Source organism: Ursus americanus, chromosome 5 (assembly GCF_024610735.1).
Source record: "Ursus americanus isolate L20-20 chromosome 5, mUrsAme1.1.p, whole genome shotgun sequence".
NCBI classification, from domain to species: domain Eukaryota; kingdom Metazoa; phylum Chordata; class Mammalia; order Carnivora; family Ursidae; genus Ursus; species Ursus americanus.
In genome coordinates this window covers 14907634-14928646 of record NC_142131.1, presented here as the reverse complement: position 1 = coordinate 14928646, position 21013 = coordinate 14907634, and the positions used below count along the sequence as shown (strand labels likewise).

Sequence of the window (21013 nt, the reverse complement as noted above, 5' to 3'; positions counted from 1 at the left end):
ATGCGATTACTTTAAGATGTGTATTCTAGGGAAGGCTTTGCCTCTCCTGAAGAGTCAACACACTTTTCTTTTCACGGATGTGGAGATTCTCTTTTAGCTTTGGTCACTACTAGGACCAGAGTTGAAATTTCACCTCAACCTTGGCAGCTCTGTGGGATTTTGTTGCTTGCTGAACCTTCATCAAACACTGCTTTCCACTCCATCTATGTTTTACTTCATCCAGGCTGTTTGTTCTACTGATATACACGTTATTGTAAGCTGCTTCAAATGTTTATGGGGCAAAACAGAAACAATAAATAATTTTGTTTGGTTGTATGTGTGGTCAACCAACCACGAAAGACTATTCCCCTAAAGTTGGTAACATGTTGGTCCCCCCACAAGAAAACTGAACGTGATGATTTGTATGCAACATAGTCTTATAAAATGTTCATTGAACTAATATATGAATATTGAATTATAGGGAATATGGTAATGAAAGTCCTACTGAAAATATTAAAACTCCAGTTCTAGATAATACTCATGCAAGTTTAAATATTTTCAAATTGCTTCGAATTTATTTTTTAATGAGAAGTGTTTTCCCCATTTTTAGACATCTTTCACAATAATTTCAATTAGTATCCTGTCCTCATTCTCCCAGGAGAAGATCTGTGCTGTGTCTGCTAGTGAGTTCATCATGACTGAGTGATGCGGGCACAGACTTTTCTGTTAGACCCTCACAATAGTGGTGATGTTTTGGGGCCTGCATAAGAATGTAGAAAGCATTGAAGCCAGCTGTGTTACTTTTTAGATAAGGTCCAGGGAGTTTCTATGATACAAGGATGGTAGAAGCAGAACTGAACAAGAACATGGTTCCTCAGTCCCCATCTACGCTCTTCTCACTAGACTCACCGGTATCTTTCTAGAAGAGCAGGAATCTTATGACAGATCACTGGATTAGTTACATATACAAAGAAAGAGTCATCGGTTTTTCAGTTCAAATTTCCTTTCTAAAATGCCTCATTATACAAACAAACCATTTAAACAGAACGTGTACATTAGTCTGGCAGGGCCTCTGAAAAGTTTAGGGAAAGGTCTGCTAACAAAGGGAACAGTCAGCCTTCTCACCTCTCAGTGCACAAAATAAGCATCACCTCTTCATAGAGGCCTTCTCTGACAATCCATGCAAGCCACTGTCCTCACGCTACCCTCACCCCACCGGCCATTCCCTATCATATCACTCTTGTGAGTCCTCATCACAACGTATAATTATCTTCTCATTTTCTCACTTGATTTTTGACCTGGCACTGCCTCTAGAGTGTGAAATTCAGAAATTGCCTATTATCTGGATGACAATTTTTGACTAGTATCTGTAAGGTATCTGGACAAAGTAGTGTAGAGTACATTATACTATATATACAAAATAGTGGAGTATATTTTGTATAGTATCTTGTAATGTAATGATAATCCCACTGTCAGTTATTTTCAACTAGATCCTCTTCTGGAGTGTTGAATTTGTCAGAGTTTTCATTTATATCTTCTCTTCTGTGTGTGTGTGTGTGTGTGTGTGTGTGTGTGTGTGTATACATATGAACTATTTACAGTGTGATCTTAAAATTACAGTTTTATTTTTTTAAAGATTTTGTTTGTTTATTTGTTAGAGAGCGATAAAGAGTACAAGCAGGGGGAGATGCAAGCAGAGGGAGAGGGAGAAGCAGGTTCCCCGCTGAGCAAGGAGCCTGATGCAGGACTCCATCCCAGGACCCTGGGATAGTGATCTGAGCTGAAGGCAGACACTTAACCAACTGAGCCACCTAGGCATCCCTAAACTTACAGTTTAAAAAATTTAGTACTTGTTCAAAACCTTTAGAATTCTTTCTGTCAATACTCATATAATTTCGTATCAATTAAGAAGCATAACTGTGATTTAATACATTCACCAAAAAAGGTAGCTCTTCATGTCAAAGCCCAAAATATAAATGCAGAGAATAGAAGAATGAATGTGTGTGTGCTAATAGTCAGAAACATGTGCTGCTCAAGACAAAGAAAACAGAACTAGACTATATTATGCTTAATGTCTTAGTAACCTAGGAACCTTTTGAGAATATACCCAACATGAAGAAGCATGGTTAGAGATTTAGAGATATTTGCATGGTGTTCTTTCCGGCAAATGCAAATTTCTTAAGGAAATAAAAAGATCCAGAATTTGCAGCGTGTCCAATGACAGCGAGCGCAGGTGAGAGCAGGATTTGCCTGCTACAGTACCTGCGTCTCCTCTCCTGGGGACAGGAGAGCTTCTTTTTTCATTTTTCTCTTTTTTCCCCCAAACTAATTTAAGTCAAAGGAATTTTAAAAGGACTCTCAAAATGAACCTTATTAAAATATAAAAAAGTTAAAGATATTTTGAGCCTGATACTAGATAAGAGGAATTCTTGCTACTCACAGATCAGTTTCTAGACAAAACATTCCTATTTGCAGCTCCTTATCCAGGAGCACAGGCCAAAAACTAAATAGCTTCAGATCCACAGAATCTGTCTCCATCTGGGCAACGTTCAGTGCTTATCAGCCCCACTCCCCACTAACTGTGATCTCCTCAAAAGTGAAAGTATCATTAAATTTGTATTACTAACACCTAACCTGATACATAGTAGGATTTAATAAATCATTATGTTGCATACCTGAAAGTAAAAAAAATGGTTAAACAATTAACGTATAAGGGACTATTAATCAACTTTCACATCTGAAGAGTTGGCTTAAAAACACATAATCTGGAGAAGAATGGGCACATATTTAAAATGACAAAATTTGATGTTTAAAGGTACTTTTAAGGTCATCTAGCCCAGGCTCCTCTTCAACTCAGTCCCCTCATCGAGAGCTAACCTTCTACTTCAGGCTGGCCTTCTGCTATCTTCCAGCCCTCCCGCTCCCACTCCCACATGCACCGATGATTTGAGATGGCAGGAGACTGTCTCATGTCTACAAAGTTTAGAGAGGTTTCTGCCTTCGGGAGAGTAATCAGACATTCCTTAAAAAAATTGATATTTGCAAAAACTGTGTTTTGGGTAAGCTGTTCCATTGATTCCAGTCCTGTTTTCAAAAGCGCTAGTTATATTCATGTCCTTGTCTGCAGTCTGGCACTGGCCATGTGACATGGAAGGTATTCCAGGCCAATAAGTAACAGGAAAAAATATGTGAACACAATTGGTTCATTTATTATTCCTCTATACTCCAAACGAAACCTTGAGAGGACAAAAGGAATCTTTCATTAAACAGGAAATTATTCTATGTACAAACTTTTAAAACAAACTAGTATATTGAGGACTTGAAATCTTCACAAAGTAAAAACTTTTTTTTGGAGGGGGGACATCTGAAAAACAGTTGCCACAATATACCTTTGGACTATGATTTTACTTTAAGAACAATTTAATGAAAATGTGCTAGAAAACACTACAGATACCTCCCATGACTGGCAATTTCAGAATGGAGGTGTTTTCCCACAGAGGAAGCCCAAGACAAAGCCGAGAGACCGGGGTTATCTAACCTCATTAAGAAAGTCACTCACTGACCTTCATACTGAGGCAGAGTGATTTACCTGTGTTATTTCTCTTTCCTAAAAACCTTAAAGATGGGATTGTACCAAGTTGAAACTTTTCTTTCACAGAAACTTAGTCAGGCCTGCTAACTAAAAGTGGGCATTTTGACATTTTAATAAAATCTCATTAGTTTGATTCCTACAAGTTTGGAACCTATTATTGGAAAGTTAACCTTTGCTTTCATGATGGACATTTGAAAGGATCTGACCCAGCAAATAAAAAGTGTGAGAAGACTAGAATGGACATATGCTGGTTAGTCAAGAGATCAAGTCTTCCCCCCCCCCCAATATTATTGAAACACTCTAATTGCCTACATTACTTTATGGATTAAATCAAGGATACCTGTTTTACTTGATAACACCCCCCCCCAAGTCTAGCACTTATTCAAGTGGTTGGGGGACCCTTAAATCATGGTTCAATTTATTTATTTATTTATTTATTTTAAAGATTTTATTTATTTATTCAACAGAGATAGAGACAGCCAGTGAGAGAGGGAACACAAGCAGGGGGAGTGGGAGAGGAAGAAGCAGGCTCATAGCGGAGGAGCCTGATGTCAGGCTCGATCCCATAACGCCAGGATCACGCCCTGAGCCAAAGGCAGACGCTTAACTGCTGTGCCACCCAGGCGCCCCCATGGTTCAATTTAGATCAAAGCCAGTAGTGTGCAAGGACTGAGATTTGGCTTTTTTTTTAAAGAGCAAAGGCCCATACATTTGGCTTGTGTTTTGCTCCTTTTTACCATCTGATACCAAATTGTCAAGAGAGTTTCTTCACCTCCCAGGATCTGGCAAATCACTGCTTCTGCTCCTCCTCACTGTCCTCTTGATTCCCCCTCCCCTCCCCTCTTTCCATCCTTTATTCTTTTTTTGGGGGGGGGGACCTTGGGGGGCAGGTACCAGTGCTGGTTTTCATATTAGAATTTAACTTTTACATTCATTTAAATCAATATTTTGATTAGACCAGATCAGACACACTTATGTGAGGCAGTAAGATGCCAGCTAAAAGGTTTTTCTTTAAAAAAATTATCAGAAGACTAAGAAAAACTACCTGAGTAAACACAGTAAGACATCATGTATATTGCTAGTCTCCATTAGAACACTAATAGATAACCACAGTGGTCTATTGCACACTTCAAAAAATGTTTTTATACAAGAGCTACTGTGAACTAAAGGAACTAAAACTTCATTTATTTTATTTCACTTTTTTATTTTATTTTATTTTATTTTATTTTAATGATTTATTTATGTGTCAGAGAGAGAGAGCACATGCACAAGCAGGGGGAGCAGCAGGGGAAAGGCAGGCTCCCCACTGAGCAGGGGTTTGATCCCCAGATGTGGGGCTCGATCCCAGGACCCCGGAATCATGACTTGAGCCAAAGGCAGATGCTTAACCGATTGAGCCACCCAGGTGTCCCAAACTTCATTTCTTTTAAATATACTCAGAATGAGTTGTCATTAGAATTATCTTCATCTTCTTTTTTTTTTTTTTTTTTTTTGTATTAGGTAACTGTCTAAAAGCTCTAAGGCAGGTCTCGTGAAGGCTGTGTACAGAGTTAACTCTGGTTATTAGGGATTTTAATAACACAGACTTTAGCTTGGTCATTGTCTCCAGAAAGGCACCACGTGATTCTCCTAATTGCCAAGTCTCCAGTTAACAAGAATCGTGGCTTATCATGTGTCCCTATTGTTAGTACTAATTTGAACTCCCTGCCAAGGAATAAAGCTAACAGGAAAAATAATAACTTTTTAAAATAGAATTTGTGCTTATAATTAGGAATCAAACATGAGATTTCTATACAAGGCACAACTCCTCAGCATGCTTGGAAATTTCATTCCACATTAGACCCTATGTCACATTTCCTTGCAGACATATATAATTAAAGCCTTCAGTTCCTGGAAAACTGAAAATTATCATTGTTTTTTCCATTATTACAGTCACTATGGGTAAAGAAACAAAATAAATACAAGCAGGGACTGTGGACCAAGGACACAGTCACTAAAAGTTACAAATTTAACTTCCACTTAAGGAAAAAACTTAACAAAGGACCGTTTCCATTTTTTTTATACATTATTTAAATTCAAGTGAGTTAACATATAGTGTATTACTAGGTGCAGGATAGAGTTTAGCGACTCATCAGTTGCTCATAACACCCAGTGCTCATTACATCAGGTGCCCTCCTGAATGCCCATCACCCAGTTACCCCATCCCCCCACCCACCTCCCCTCCAGCAACCCTCAGTTTGTTTCTTATAGTTAAGAGTCTCTTATGGTTTGCCTCCCTCTCTGTTTTTATCTTATTTTATTTTTCCAAATGACCATTTCCAGTCAAAATTCAGCATCTAGTTGCATCGAACCAATGGGAATGAAAAGGGTCCTGGTCTTTGGGTCCTGGTCCAGGATTGCTCTGGACCGCTGACCTTGGGCCCCATGTGTATAGCATGAAAACCTGATAATCCACCAACAGGAAAAAAACAATTAAAAAAGCAAGAAGAGCAATGGTAAGGTAAACGATAGTAACTATGCTGCTTCAAGCCATGGAGTGACCCAAGCTCGTGAAGAAAAATCTAGTGCTTAAAGCGCGATGAAAGATGTGGAAGAGAAATATAAACTACAAACATCACTGTGCAAATGAAAGGTAGTCTATTTCCTAATGACAAGAAAATTAAAATTCTAAAAGGAACGACAAGGGCCAATGCCAAAAAGCAACAAATCCGTGGGTTACTGAGAATCTCCTTTCCCCTGCCCACCGTGACTCCCATGTTTCAGAGGCAGTCCCTTCTTGCTCAGAATGCCTGCCAGTTGGGACACTCTGTCTCACCCCTGTCAGGAGGACACACAGAGAAACCAGAGGCAGCTCAGGACACCTGAACAGGTTCCATCCTCACCAACAGGCTCACAGGTTTTAACAACAAGTTTTCTGTTTGACAGGCCCCAAATTGGCCCAATTCTCTACAAACACATTTTACTATAAATTTCTAGAACAAACTGTTCTACATAAGTAAAAGTTCTAGAAACAGGACCTCAACTTCTCAGGTTACAAAAGGAGTATTTTCATATTTTAACCATTTTTTTTTTCAAAGTAAGCTCCATGCTGGGAGCCAACACGGGGCCTGAACCAGCAGCCCTGAGATCAAGCCCTGAACTGAGATCAAGAGTCAGACGCTTAACCAACTAAGCCACCCAGGCGCCCTTTATTTTAACCATTTTTGATGAAAGCGTCCTAAAATGGATTATCCCTTCTCAATATTTGTTTTCAGTATATAACCTAATGGATGATAATTCAAACTTCTTCCGATGGCTGGGATGTTATAAGCACCTCTATTTTCATAACTAATGCAACAATTATGTCTCTGCTTTCTGCTTTCTCTCTTCCCTTGCTATTAGACTGTACCTTTGGCTGTCAAGGAGCCAACCTCTAGCAGGATGACCTCCCTCTACACTGCTGGTTCTAATCAGCTTTGGAAAAGGAGGTAATTAAATTTCATACTTTGGGTCCCTAACTAAGAATTCATGAGTCATATGTGAAGCCTAAGAGTAGAAACTTTGATTTTAGCTGAGAAGTTTTCTCATTAGCAGTGTTATCCAACAATTTTTGGATTAAAACATGGACTTAAAGTTAACAATAACAACAAAACCCTGGGGTGCCTGGGTAGCGCAGTGGTTAAGCATCTGCCTTCGGCTCAGGGCGTGATCCCAGTGTTCTGGGTTCGAGCCCCACATCAGGCTCCTCCACTAAGAGCCTGCTTCTTCCTCTCCCACTCCCCCTGCTTGTGTTCCCTCTCTCGCTGGCTGTCTCTCTCTGTCAAATAAATAAATAAAATCTTAAAAAAAAAAACCCAATTTATGAATAAACTGAATATTATTCTACTAGGAAATAAGATTACATATCATTTTTGATTACCACAAAAGTATTAGAATTATTTAGCATTTCTTCTAAGAAAGTAAAAAAAAAAAACACTCAAGTTGACTGAATTATTTCATATGTCTAAATGATGCCACAGGAAGACTATATATATGTATATATATTTAAATATAATATTATTGCATTAAGCTTATTATCATGTAATAGCATCTGAAAGGACCATTATTTTACAGCTCCACTAGAGAAGGATCTAATAGTTAAATATAGCCCATTACTGGCACCACCTTGAACTCTCTGTAATGCTGTATTTCCATAATGCGGTCAACCCATTCCCCTACTTACCTGCCTTGCCCTCTGACTTAGCTAGTAGGATTCGGAGATCCTACCATTTGCCACTTATTTTAATGTTCAGGCAAAATCCTTCTTTCCGCTCACCAGCAGTGGTTTCTTAGCTGACATTTCCTCTCTGCTCTATCCTTTGACTCAGTGCCTCCAACCAGAAAGGCCAGCACTCCCAGAGCAGCCCCTGAACCACTTACACACACATACATACACACACACACACACACACACACACACACACACACACCCTAGCAACATCCCTAGTCTCTCTCCCTGGACAACTTGCAATTTCAAATACCAGCACTTGTTTAGATCTTTACTTATGAATATTCTAGGTTATAGCCAAAGATAATACTTTGTCATTTATCTTTCCTTTAAACGGTATGGGGGAAAAAAAGCTTTGGAATATGAATGCAATTTACACCAGTTTTTAAAATCTAAAATCATTTAATATCGTCAAAAGAAAAACTGAAACAAAGCCTAAAGATGTCACTTGCCCTCCACCACCCTAGTGAGATTCAATGGAAATTCAAAAATGAGAGATGATTTGGATTTATTCCTCATTTAAATCTGATCAAAACACCAAGATCATTCCAAATTCTATTCTACTATTTTTGCATCTTCAAATGAGGCATGCAAGGGAAATGAGCTTGGGCAGCAAGCCTCAGGCATATCAGACTGAAAGCCAAAAGCCAAAGAAATGCCTTCTATATGAAGGGTACAAGATTTCTCACATATCCTGGGCCTTAGCTCTCAGCTATTCTTTTTGGAGGTTCATCACAAGATATACAGATAATATCTAGGATAATTCTCCGTTTGGAACCTAGGGAATGTTGCCCTGTACGGGGCGGGGAGGGGGGGAATACTAACTTCACAAAGTGGCTAAATTTGGACCCAGAAAGTGAATCTAGACCTATTCAGCCTCATTAATGATGATTGCAATTCAATTCTATTCCTTTGTTTCGTTGCTTTGGCAAATATTCCTTCAGAGCAGGATAGCAGGGGAAAGATACCTTTCCATTGAGGGGAAAGAAAAGAGAACATAGCCACACTGTTAACATAACAATATGCCATTATAATAATCACTGTAAACACACAAGAAGATCAAGGAACCCAAACAGAATCCTGGCCAGTTCAAGGAACCAGCTCAGCAGGCCAAACGCACAGTGAACTCTGCCCCCCCCCCCCCCGCCCCTCTTGTCCAGAGCAGGCTCAGGCACTGTGGTACTGACCACCGGCCACCAGATCCCTCAGGGACCTGCGCGTGGAGGGGCGGGGGGAGGGAAAGAATGAAATGGGAGAAAATGCTCCCAAACATCAAAGTTTGCACAGAAGTTCAAAAAGCTCTCTGTAATGTCAGTAGATAAAGTTCTGAAGCAGTGAAAAATGTGTCCCTAAATCCGCTGCATGGTTCTCTCTCTGAGGAGCAATCAGCAGGTACTGAGCCAAATTGCTTTCCCATAAGGAGGAAATGGAGCTCTCAGTTGCCAGAATGGTCTTCAGGGTTCTGAAGCCTCATTAGGAGCAGTCTTTGTGTTTAAGGACATTTTTTTTTCCTCTCCAAAGAGAATGAGTAATTAAAGGCCTTTGAATTATCCATGCTCATCTTTCTAAAATCAAAGATTTTTATTGTATTTCTAAAAAAAAATTCAGAGACTATATTTTTATCTTTCTCTGAAAATCACGCCTGAAAGAAATACTAAATAATTTTTAATGATGCAAGAAATATTCCTTTGTGATAAAATACATTGAACATTTTATTCACTTAGAATTGGTATCCTAACAATGTCAACAGAAGAAACCTTTGAGTTGTTGATGGTTGTGGTGGCTATTGTTTTTGCTTTATTGATGATGTATTTGTGCACATCTTGTCACACTGTGTCACTCAGCCACCAACGGATATTTGACACACTGTGTCCCCCCTCAAAGGTGAGCTAGGAGCAAGCCTAGGACTTAGTTGTTTCTTGCTAAAAGCTATTATGCCAGCTTTTTTTTATGAAGCAAAAAAAAAAAAAAAAATTAGAGCACCTAATGAAAATGAGAGCACCAAGAATACTGGAAAAATTAACTTAAACCACGATGTGTCTTTTAGAAGAGGAAGAAGCTCGCAGGGTTTAGGGTGATACAATTGAAAGCACAGCACACTGAAACAGCAAAAGGAAATGTTTATGCCCACAGAAACCTGAGGCCGGGGCACCACGTCCAAACTCTGAATGCATTTCTACTAGATATTAACTCCCTTGGGATTCATTCCTTCATCTGTGAAATAGAGCAATAGCAGTAGACAAACTGTAAGTCCCATTTCAGCTCTAAAATTCTAGCGTCCAACACAAAGAATAAGACAGCTGCCACCACATTTACATACCAATTAAGTCTTTTTTGGCTTACAAAAATTAACTTCCTCAAAATGAAATTATACCGGATCCTAACTAAAAACCAAAAGATTGGGCTCTGTGTAATTATGGCAAACAACTGATTCAATCATGTAACTAAAAGTCAAAGGATGTTGCCCAAAGTTCCTACATAGAGCAATTTTTAAAATAAGTGCAACAACAAAGAAAGATAATGAAATTTAGAGTACCTAGAATATTAGAAAAATTAACTTAACCGGGATGTACCTTTCATAATAATGTTAAATACCAGAACTGTTTTTTTTTTAAATGAAAAGTGTGACCATGATGAATAAATTTTGTGAAAATTCTGTCTTTCCCATCATTTACTAGAGGGAAACTTGATGGTGATATCCTATTTAGAGAAGTTTCCTTTTTCGATACATAAAGGAAAGTTGGTTAAAATGCAAATATGATGAGTTGCATGGGTTTATAGAGAAGACAGAGGTCATCACAATGTAGGTACTATGTTGGGTAGCTATGTTTGGTAAAAAGAAAGTATAAGGCTGAATAATTTTATAGTTATATCCCCAATCATTATGAATGGAAACAAAATAGATCACATTAGGAATATAAACACACCATTAATTATTAATAAAATCAACTTTTCCTTTTAAGCCTTTGCTTTAAAGAAAAATATTAGCTATTTAGAGTTCTACTCATATGCAGTGTATATTGAAGAATGATTAGAAAGATAAGCAAGGACTGCATGATTCGAACATAAAGACACAGGTGAGGAGATATTGAGCTAAAATTAAAGGCATCTTGCAGAGGTCAATGTTATAAGGAGGGAAAGGCAGGAAATAGCATATAATTTATGGAAAACCAGGCTCAGCACATTCCTATGCTCTAAGGAAGAGTTTTGGCAAGATTATTGAACTCTCATTCACCTAATTCCCTTGCATAAAAAATCACAACCTACGAACAAGATGAGTAGAGCCCATTAAACCACACAGACCCCAAAACCATGGACAGAGACCAAAACTGCACATTAACTATAGTAGACAGAATTGTAAGATGGCCCCCAAATTCTTGCCCCCTGGTGCTCATGCCCCACATAATGCCTTTCCCTTGAGTGTGGGAGGTCTGTGAATTCGATAAAATAGGCTGACTTTGCTTTGGCTTTGGCTCCACTATCTGACCAAGGGGATGGAGACAGTCACTCCCTTGCTTATGTTACACTACACAAGGCTGGTAGTAGCAGACTGGAGGGAGTTTTCTCTGACCGGCTTTGAAGACATAAGCTGCCATACTGTGAGACTGCTACATGACTAAGCCCTCAAGTGGTCTTTAGGAGCTGAGAGCAACCCCTGGGTGACAGCCATCAAAACAAGCAGGAACCTCAGTCCTATAGTCACGAGGAAACAAACTTAACCTCACTGGACCTGGAAAAGTACCCCTAGCCCAGGTGAGAACCACAGTGTAGCTGACGCGTTAATACAGTCTAGTGCAATTCTGAGCAGAGGGCCCTGAGAAGAGCTAGCCTGACTCCAGACCCATGGAAACTGAGAGAGAATAAATTTGCGTTGTTTTAAATTAAGTTGATGGTAATTCATTACATAGCAAAAGAAAACTAATGACCAACACTTGGCTGTCCATGAGATGTTTCAGGGCCAACAAACACAACTCCTAAGTGATGATCTGAATTGCAAAGTGAATTACAGATATTCTGAATCAAATGCCTGACCACTTTGGAAACCTCTTTTGTGGGTTTTAATTATACTGCATATGCATTCTACAGTAGTGTGGAGAAGTAAGATTCCTGTTCTCCACCTGTCTCAGCTCAAACCAGACTTGTTCACAAACACACTTTCCTGGCATTGTATATTTTACAATATTTCCTTAAAATTTTCATCTGCTTTCTTCACAGCCACACTCATACTGGTTCTAGAGATAAAGAATAGAGGTAGATTAAATGACTCACTAACAAAGACACTCCTAATGAGATTCCAATTTGAGAAACTTGGGCATTTGTCACAATCTGTACATTTATTGTAAATGTCTTTGCCTCCTTCTGTAATTAACTGTATATGTTTGACAAAAAAATCTTGAGGTTTTTATATCCATGTCACTGGTCAGCTAAAGCCACAAAACCAAATATTTCAGCACACTAATTTGGCAATAAAATATATATCCCTGAAACTTTAATAATCCATATACTTGCATTCATGGCTGCTCCTTTATTAATTCATATTTTCTCATGCATTCTGTCTTCCCAGATCAGCCGAGCTCACTGGGAAGTTTGATCTGAAGAGTGACTAAATGCTAACCATAAAGCTCTTATACCACTTCTATAAGATGGCCAGAGCTGCCATCATTAAGATGGTACTCTGTGCCCCTAATACTTTTTTGAAGTACTTATGTGAAAATTCTAAATAAAACAAATAAATATATAAATAAATGAGAGTTCTACTTTTTTTTGGAGTTAACATTACCTTAAGAAAGCCTATGGAAATCCAAATACATTACAGAGTAGTTGATAGGTATTAGAAAATATTAACCAATCGACTAGCTTCTGTTTTGCTAGAAGAAGGTGCTGCCGTAAAAAGCCCTGGAAAGCTAAGAGTTAGGATTAAGGCCCTGGGCCCTAGGGTGCCCTGCAGATAAACTGAATACTTCATGAATTTACTTGCATTGCCTCTAGATATAAATATGACATTGAAAGTTAATTTTCTAGTGCATATTGTTCTAGCAAAGTAATTAGACTGCCCATATAGAAACCCTAGGAAGAGAAAACTTTAGCACCTTAACCATGGTCAGTGATATAGATGGGGCTAGAGGAGACAAGTTTAAGATTTCTAGTTATGATTAGTAGACAATGTACACACAAAGCCACTGCCACCACAGCCTATCATAGTTTCTCAGTTTTGGAATCAAAAACATGATTATGCAGAGCAGGGATCAGCAAGCCATGGCTCATGGCCAATTCAGCCAGCTGCGTGTTTTTGAGGATAAAAATGTCCTGAAACATGGCCATGCCCTTTCCTTTATGTATTGCTTGTGGCTGCTTTCCTGAACCAGTGACAAAACTGAGCAGTCATGACAGAGACTGTGTGGCCTGCAGAGCATAAAATATTTACTACCTGACCCTTTAGAGAAAAGGCGGACCCTGTTCTACTTTGCCGAACATTGGTATTTAGTCTAAGCCTATATCTTCTATACTCATAATACCTAGAAGAAATTATGTATGATCCAAATTTTAAAAAAGTCCTTGATGAAGTAACTAAGTGGAACTGACAGCAAGTGTGCAAAATTAACATGTTATATATTGAGCTTAGCTGTTGATTCTATAAAGACCCAAACCATCTGAACTGTGACATCTTGCTCTTTTTTTGTAAGCATTCTTAAAGCGGTAAACACATCCCATTAGTATTTTTGGTCATTACATATCGTTCATTTATCGCAAATCTCATCTTGACATTTTAGTCATGAGACATTTTTTTGATGGGTTTCACTTTTCCACACACCTCTGTGTAATAGAGCTCTGTATAAAAATTTTATAATCCTCTGTGTACAAAATAATTCTAGAACCTGGCTGAGAAGGAAAAAAAAACAGAGTGAAAGTGGAAATTTAAAAAGGCCATGACAGCTTTTGATATTATAGGATATGCTTTTGCAATAAATGTTAAATCTAGTATGTTCTAAGGATGCTATTGTCAGGGATCCAGAAAAAAAAAAATTATGGCAAACCTATTCCCAGCATTTTCCAAAAGGCATATAATTTAAACAGCACATGTAATTTTAGGTAAATTGCTAAACTCAAAAGTAAATGATTAAAATGCAAATATATCTTTCTTTTCTTTATAGTGTAGAATTTTTGAGTTTCTGAGGAGTATTTGTCCTTGAGATGATTATTTTTTGAAAAAGCATTTGATGTTACCTGGAAGCAACCATCCCAGTCTACAACCATGTCGAAGTAGAATGACACCATGTCTAGAGAAGAATTAAAGTCAGAGTACCTGATTTTTTATGACAGGTTGTCAATTTTATAAAAGAATCTGTCTGCTCATCTAGTGTAAAAAATTTCAAACCACAATACCATGTCTCCAAATATGCCTTCAGAGAGATCAACCATTACTTCAAACCTCAACAACTAAAAAGTTCAGAATAACACACCTGCAATATTTGAGAGATTCAATGCACTACGATAAGTTTCCCTAGCTTCTCTGAGCTCTTTTCATTCATTCAATCATTCACATTACCAAACATCACACACTTTCTGATGACCTACTATGTACCAGATATGTTAGCTGCTCTATCACTATGTATGTTACCCCAACAGAAACAGAATGCCATATTTTATTCACAACAAGCATTTGTTAGGTACCATAATATATCCTTATGTACCATGCTAATGCTAGATTCTAAGGATAAAGTAATGAGTAAAACAGAAGAATGGTCTAAAACACTGATGTGCACAGATACATCTGTGGATCTCATAAACATACAGAGGCGTGGCTCCAACCTGATCCACTGGTCCAGAATTTCTTATGGTAGGACCCATGACTTTGAATTTTTGCACGTTCTAGTTGTGCACAGTAAAGACTTTGAGAGTCATTTGCCTGGAAGTTGCACCATAAAGAAATAAGGAAAGTACCAGGAATAAAATGGAAACATAAGCAGCAAATTCTACCTGGAGAGATCAGAGAGCTCTTCTGTGAAGAAGTAGCCTTGAAGCTAAGTCTTAGTAAATGAGAAATACACCAAGCAGACAAGCAGGCAGAGATAATCCATGTGGAAAAAAAATGAAGGCATGAGAACATCATGGTATGTTTGGGGAACTGCAAATAGCTAAGTATGGATGGAAGGCATGCATGGGGAAAATCCAGGAGAAGAAATGAGAAAAGCAAGCGCAAGAAGCCAGACTATGAAGAACCCTGTGTACACTGCTAAAAATTTTTATTCTATCTTGTGGACCATAAGGGAGTTACTGAAGTTTTGTAATCGAGGAAGTGACATTATTAGACCAATTACAAATAGTAAAGGAGAATTCAATGGAAGCAGAGAGATAGGTTATTCTAGGTGAGAAATGATGAGTACCTGAACTAAAATGATCATGTTACGGGAAAAAGGAAGGACAGATAAAATAGATTTTTAGGGAGCAGTGATGATGTATCCAGATGATAAAATAAATTGTGAAGACAGAAAGGAAATTTAGTACTTTGTAATTTGAGAAACTAACTAGATTATGCATGTACTGGAAACAGTAATAAAAGCTAACATTTAGAGAACATAAGCTATGTTCTAGGACTGCTGAAAGATTGTTCATTCAATTCTCATTCAACACCCAGAGACAGGTATTACACCTGTTTTAAAGATCAGGAGAGTGAGGACAGAAAGTTTGAGTAACTTGGCCAAGGTCACCAACTAGAAGGTGACAAAGTCAAGATTTGAAGACAGACAGTCTGATTTCACAGCCTATGCTCGTCATTATTCTGCTATCCTCCCACATATAGATAATCTAGGGTAGCATAGAGGAATTTAGGAATTAGTTTCGTAAGAAAGACGCTGTGGTCCATTTGGGAGACTTGGTGAGATGTCAGGTGGGCAGCTGAGGATGTGTACCTGCAGGTCAGTTGAGCTCCCGGCATTTAGAGTTGGGAGTCTTTTCATATGCAGGCAGTTTGACATTCCTGGTGTAAAGGAGGTGCCGAGGAAGAACGTGTGATGGGAGAAGAGAAGCAGCCTAAGAAAAGCATCAAGAATATTTTAGAGGGGGGCGCCTGGGTGGCACAGCGGTTAAAGCGTCTGCCTTCGGCTCAGGGCATGATCCTGGCGATCTGGGATCGAGCCCCACATCAGGCTCTTCTGCTATGAGCCTGCTTCTTCCTCTCCCACTCCCCCTGCTTGTGTTCCCTCTCTCACTGGCTGTCTCTATCTCTGTCAAATAAATAAAAATAAAATCTTAAAAAAAAAAAGAATATTTTAGAGGAAGGTAAACACTTGACATTTTTAATGTAAGGTTATATTTAGATACAGGTAGATCTCTATCTACTTCTCTGAATATTCCATGATAAACAGAATTTCATTTTTTGGAGAAGGCTGCCTCTTCATTTATAAGATAATAAAAATTCTATTTTTGGAAAAAGAAATGAAACAATTACTGGACAGGGTTTTTCAACACTTACTGCTGGCCTAAAATTACAGAAGAGGGAAGCCATGAGGGAAAAGACGGTTAAGTGAGAACAAAGCGATATGACTTCTTCTTTCAGATCATTTATGGGCTAGGAGGGAAACAGGTTACCACACATGTGGCTAAGTCTACAGACTATTAGGTCAGCAGGATTTTATCGAACTATCTTTAAAGGATTATTTTTAAAAGACTCGTTACATTGCTATGAGACATTTCAGCCAAAATATTAATGGAATGTCACGATCCAATCAGAAACTGTGAAAGCTGTACGCACATCACTTGGTGGCAAGGAAAATTTTAGATAGCTTTCATTTCTCCCAGCTTCAATAATAGCTTACTTCATCCTGCAACAGTGAGATTCCTTGTCACTATTACCATTTATCTATCAGATATGAACATTACTCAACTTTGTGCTTTTCCCAGAGGATTTATATATAAACCTGACAGCATTATCTGGGACCATTTTCTGGCTCCACTCAGCAAAGGCATAATATTAGCAGGAAGGAGGGTTAAATATTAAGTCATATCTTCAAAATGGCCTAAACCAGAAAGCAATATCAGAAATATCATTCTTACTCTTTGAACAAGTCTATTCCACCCCATACCTTCAGAAATTTAATTTTATTGACTATTAAAATATACTTGAGTTTTTAAAAAATGTATATATCAGAATTTGTTGTCTCTGTATATGAATCTACCCCCAGTACACTTCTCTAATTACTATTTTACCCAAAATACCTTAATCTTGTGTTTATTTTTAAGGAGTTAAAGATTTAGTACAGTGAAGTGGAAAGAATGAGAAAAGCCCACGTTTGTGCCAGAGCCTGGCACAGTGCCTGTTACCCAGTCGCTAATCAGTAACTATTGAATGAACATGGCCCCAGTTGTCAATGTGATAGATACATCATGACCTTCTGAGTTAGACAGAAAATGTATGTTAACCGTGCGAGAGTCCCAATATGTATGCCATGCATTGATGTTTCTTAGTTGGCATTAACTTAACAGTAAAAATCCATCCTTTATTATGGAAGTAGTCTAAATGTTCTTTTGGTTCATTCTTGCAGAGCAAATCCCTTCACTGTTTCAAATGAAAGGGAAAAAAAAAAACACTGACATATAAAATGTTATCATTACATAGAGTAGTAGTACTCCTTAACAGGTGTTGAATACTGTGTATTCAGTCCTATACAAACCTTGTCTCTACATTTAAATATCTAGAATTTGTATGATTTGCCACTCTTATTGGAGAGATGTGTCATATCACAGAAGTTGTACTTTTGTGCTTTAAGGCAATTAAATGTAAGTATTTCCTCTTAATGAAGAAATGAAATTTTGATGAAACAGAATTTGGTCTTTATTCTCAGTTTGCTTCCATTGCAGGAATTTCTCTGTAGGAGAAAGAGATGAACATAAGAAAAAAAGCACATGGCTGGGTTTTGTAGCACTAATTAGCTGTGTGTCTTGAGGCATATTCATGACTTTTTGGGTCTCCATTCCCTCTCTGTAAAAAAAGGGGGGGATTTAATTAAATGATAGTAGAGAATCACTAATTTTCCCTTAATTTAAATCTGTCACATTCATTATCTCCTGCTTTTATTATGAAAAGGCACTTTTCTTACAGCTTTTCTACTTTATGTTAAGAAGTTTTGATTAAGATACCATAAAGTCAATCAATTTTTATTTTCTCTAATCAGTAACTCTTCGAAATTCTTTGTATCTATGATTTATTAATTCTGTGTATGAACTCATATATTCTATTTTCCGTGACTTTATAGTGAGGCAGAAAAGGAACCAGCCCACCATGCAGCTCTTTAGCTCTGCATAATTTGCTTTGAAAATGCAGTGAGCTTTTTTCCTTTATCTCCATCAAAAGAATATGAAACTGAAGTGGTAGAATTATTGGTCTCCATCAAAAAAAAAAAAAAAAAGATCTACTTGTGTAAAACATTTAACTCATGTTTAATTTCCATTTTATTTTTCAATACTTTCATTATTCATTTTCAGGACAAGTTTACAAGTAGCCCCTTAGCAAATTCTCACTTCACATTAACTGCAACAGTAAATGCCTTTGGGTTTTAAACTCTGAAATCCACTATAGAGGATAGGATTAAAGAAAACATTTGCTAATAAACAAATTTCTTCCAAAATAAAAGGTTTCATACAACAAAGTCATACTTAATGATCTAAACACAATTATGTCACCAACTCTTTAATTTGCTGACTCATAATTCTAGGGTTATCAGATAAAATACAGGATGTCTAGTTAAATTTGGATTTCAGATGAACAGTGAATAGTTTTAGTATAATAAGCATGCAACTTTTACAATAATAATTTATTCTTATAAATGATTACTATGTTAATGGATATTGCTATTTATCTAAAATCTAAATTTAACTGGATGTCATATATATATATATATAGTTTGGTTTGGGGTTTTTTAGGGCATGTATGATACTACAATAGTGGTAGGTAAATGTCATTATACAATCATCAAACCCCATAGAATGTACAACTCAAGAGTGAACCCTAATAAAAACCATGGACTTAGGGTGGTATGTCAATGTACCTTCATCGTTTAAAACAAATGTGCCATTGTGGTAAGAGATGTTAACAGTAGAGTTTCTGGGAAGGGGGAGAGTGAGACAGGGAGACAGAACTCTCACTACTTTCACCTCAATTTTGCTTTAAACCTAAAACCACTCTAATAAAGTTTTCAGTTAAAAAAAAAAAAGAATCTGTTGAGAGACACATTTACAGATGAAAGGAGTAAGGCCCATTTAAATGAATATGCCATAGGCAGAAAACTATTCCACAGGGGAGAAGAAAAACCAATTGAATGTCTATTGGATAGAATAGAGTGTGCCTGTCTATAGTTATTCTGCAGTGCTCTCAGTTATCTGTAATATAAAGAGTTCTAACTAGGGTTCATAGAATCAGACTCAAATGACCCCAAAAGATATCCTCTAGAATTTAAAAAAATGCACTGAAACACAAATGTTATCCTACCCTATTTCCTTGTTTCCTTTTATAGTTTCTACAGAGTTAATTCCAGGAGGGGAAACCAGTAAGCAGCTCATGCTGATTCACCTTTTCCTGAGAAACAGAATTAGAGGTGAACCCAATCTGCTTCAGTAACTTTTGCAAATTTATCACTTCTCTTTTTTTTTTTAAATAATTTTTTATTATGCTATGTTAGTCACCATAAGAAGACGTGGTTCATTATTTCTCTTCTACTCTTGATATCCTTTCTTGTTTTCCAGCAGTACTATGGAATCTTTGTTTGAAAAATACAAAAATAATAGCAACATTTTCCCACTTTTAATATACTTAAATTTATTCTTAGAAATGATTACCATATTAAAAGATATTGTTATTTTATAGCATGAATTCCCAATCCCTTAAAGTTTATGTTTAAAATAACTAATTAAGTTTTTTTTTTTAACTTTTTCACTTTTTAAAAAAGTGGAACACAATTATAAATACACTTTTTGGTATAACCTAATAATTTTGGATTTCCATTTTTTAAATACTCTATGTTACTGCATTAAGATACAAAGACTTGCAAACTTCACTTTAAATTTACATTGATAACAGCTAGATATTGTTTTAGGACTGAGAATATTTTACCTAAATAAGAATGGTTAAATAGCTGAATGCTGCAAATTCTCAAATCTATTATCAGTTTGATATATTACATATTGAATAATATTACCATTTGATGATTCAATATTCTGCTTGATTTAATGCCTTTTACAGTTACAGTTTTGAAATATAGATATATATTTTATATATGTATATATAAATACATATGTATATATATTCTATATATATAGAATGTTAGTGGTCTTCACTTGCTCATGCCTGTGGCTTTAGTCACTTAATATCCTATATTTTTATTTACTAAATCTGGTAATTCTTTTTCATTCCCATTTGTAAGAGGAAATACATAGGGTGATGACAAATGCTGAACATAAACCCCAACTGGCCTAACTCAACATAAATGTTGAGTTAAGTGAGTTAAGTGTTTCCCACTTTCTAATGTGAATGTTCTTAGTTGGCAGGTGGCTTTTCTCTAGGTGGTCAATCAAGGACCCAGGCTCCTCTCATTTGGTGGCTCTCCCATCCTGAGGGCCTTAGAGGGCATCCCTTGCAACCAGCTGACAGAAAGACAGAGAAGGATGGATAAGGCACACCCACTTCTTAACAACCCCGACCCAGAAGTGACAGTTTCTACTCACAATCATTGGTGGGAAGTAGTCATATGGCCCCACCTAGATTAAACAAAAGCTGAGAAATAGAATTCCTTGCTGAGTAGTGATTCCCCAGAGACAACTCTACATAATGAAAGAGAGATGACATTTTGGTGAAAAGTTAGTCATTTGTGCCTCAGTTTGAAACCAAAGGAAATAAACACAACAATCACCCTACACCATCCTACTTTGTACTCTGGAAAGATAAAACACTGAACATATTTGGAGCCCTCCCTCTTTGCATAAGTGGCACAGAATCTGTGATTTTTTTATGGTAGAAACGAAGCTGGCCAAGTTGATGGTTTTGTGTGGAATCGTTTTTCTCGATACTAAAAAAATCATGATTATGCATCTACACCAATCTATGTCAAAGATCTATCATGAGAATCAGCAAGCTAATAGGCGTGACTTGTTTTGAGAAATTCAAATGCCATTTGCACATAAAACTGCAGAATCCTCAGAGGATC

At 37.3% G+C, this 21013-nt stretch overlaps 1 protein-coding gene and 1 long non-coding RNA gene across 12 annotated transcripts in view; one reads left to right on the top strand and one right to left on the bottom strand.

Moving 5' to 3' along the window:
- Nucleotides 1-21013, bottom strand: part of MCTP1 (multiple C2 and transmembrane domain containing 1) — a 501045-nt gene that overhangs the window by 381069 nt on the left and 98963 nt on the right. The window lies entirely within an intron of this gene.
- Nucleotides 1-21013, top strand: part of LOC123791464 (uncharacterized) — a 94463-nt gene that overhangs the window by 42516 nt on the left and 30934 nt on the right. The window contains exon 4 of one of the 2 annotated variants that reach the window (XR_015724390.1): nucleotides 12382-19610. The exons of the other annotated variant lie outside the window; for it this stretch is intronic. This is a non-coding gene — a long non-coding RNA (uncharacterized LOC123791464). Of the gene's footprint in view, nucleotides 1-12381; nucleotides 19611-21013 lie in introns of those variants that run through there. 2 annotated transcript variants of the gene reach the window in all.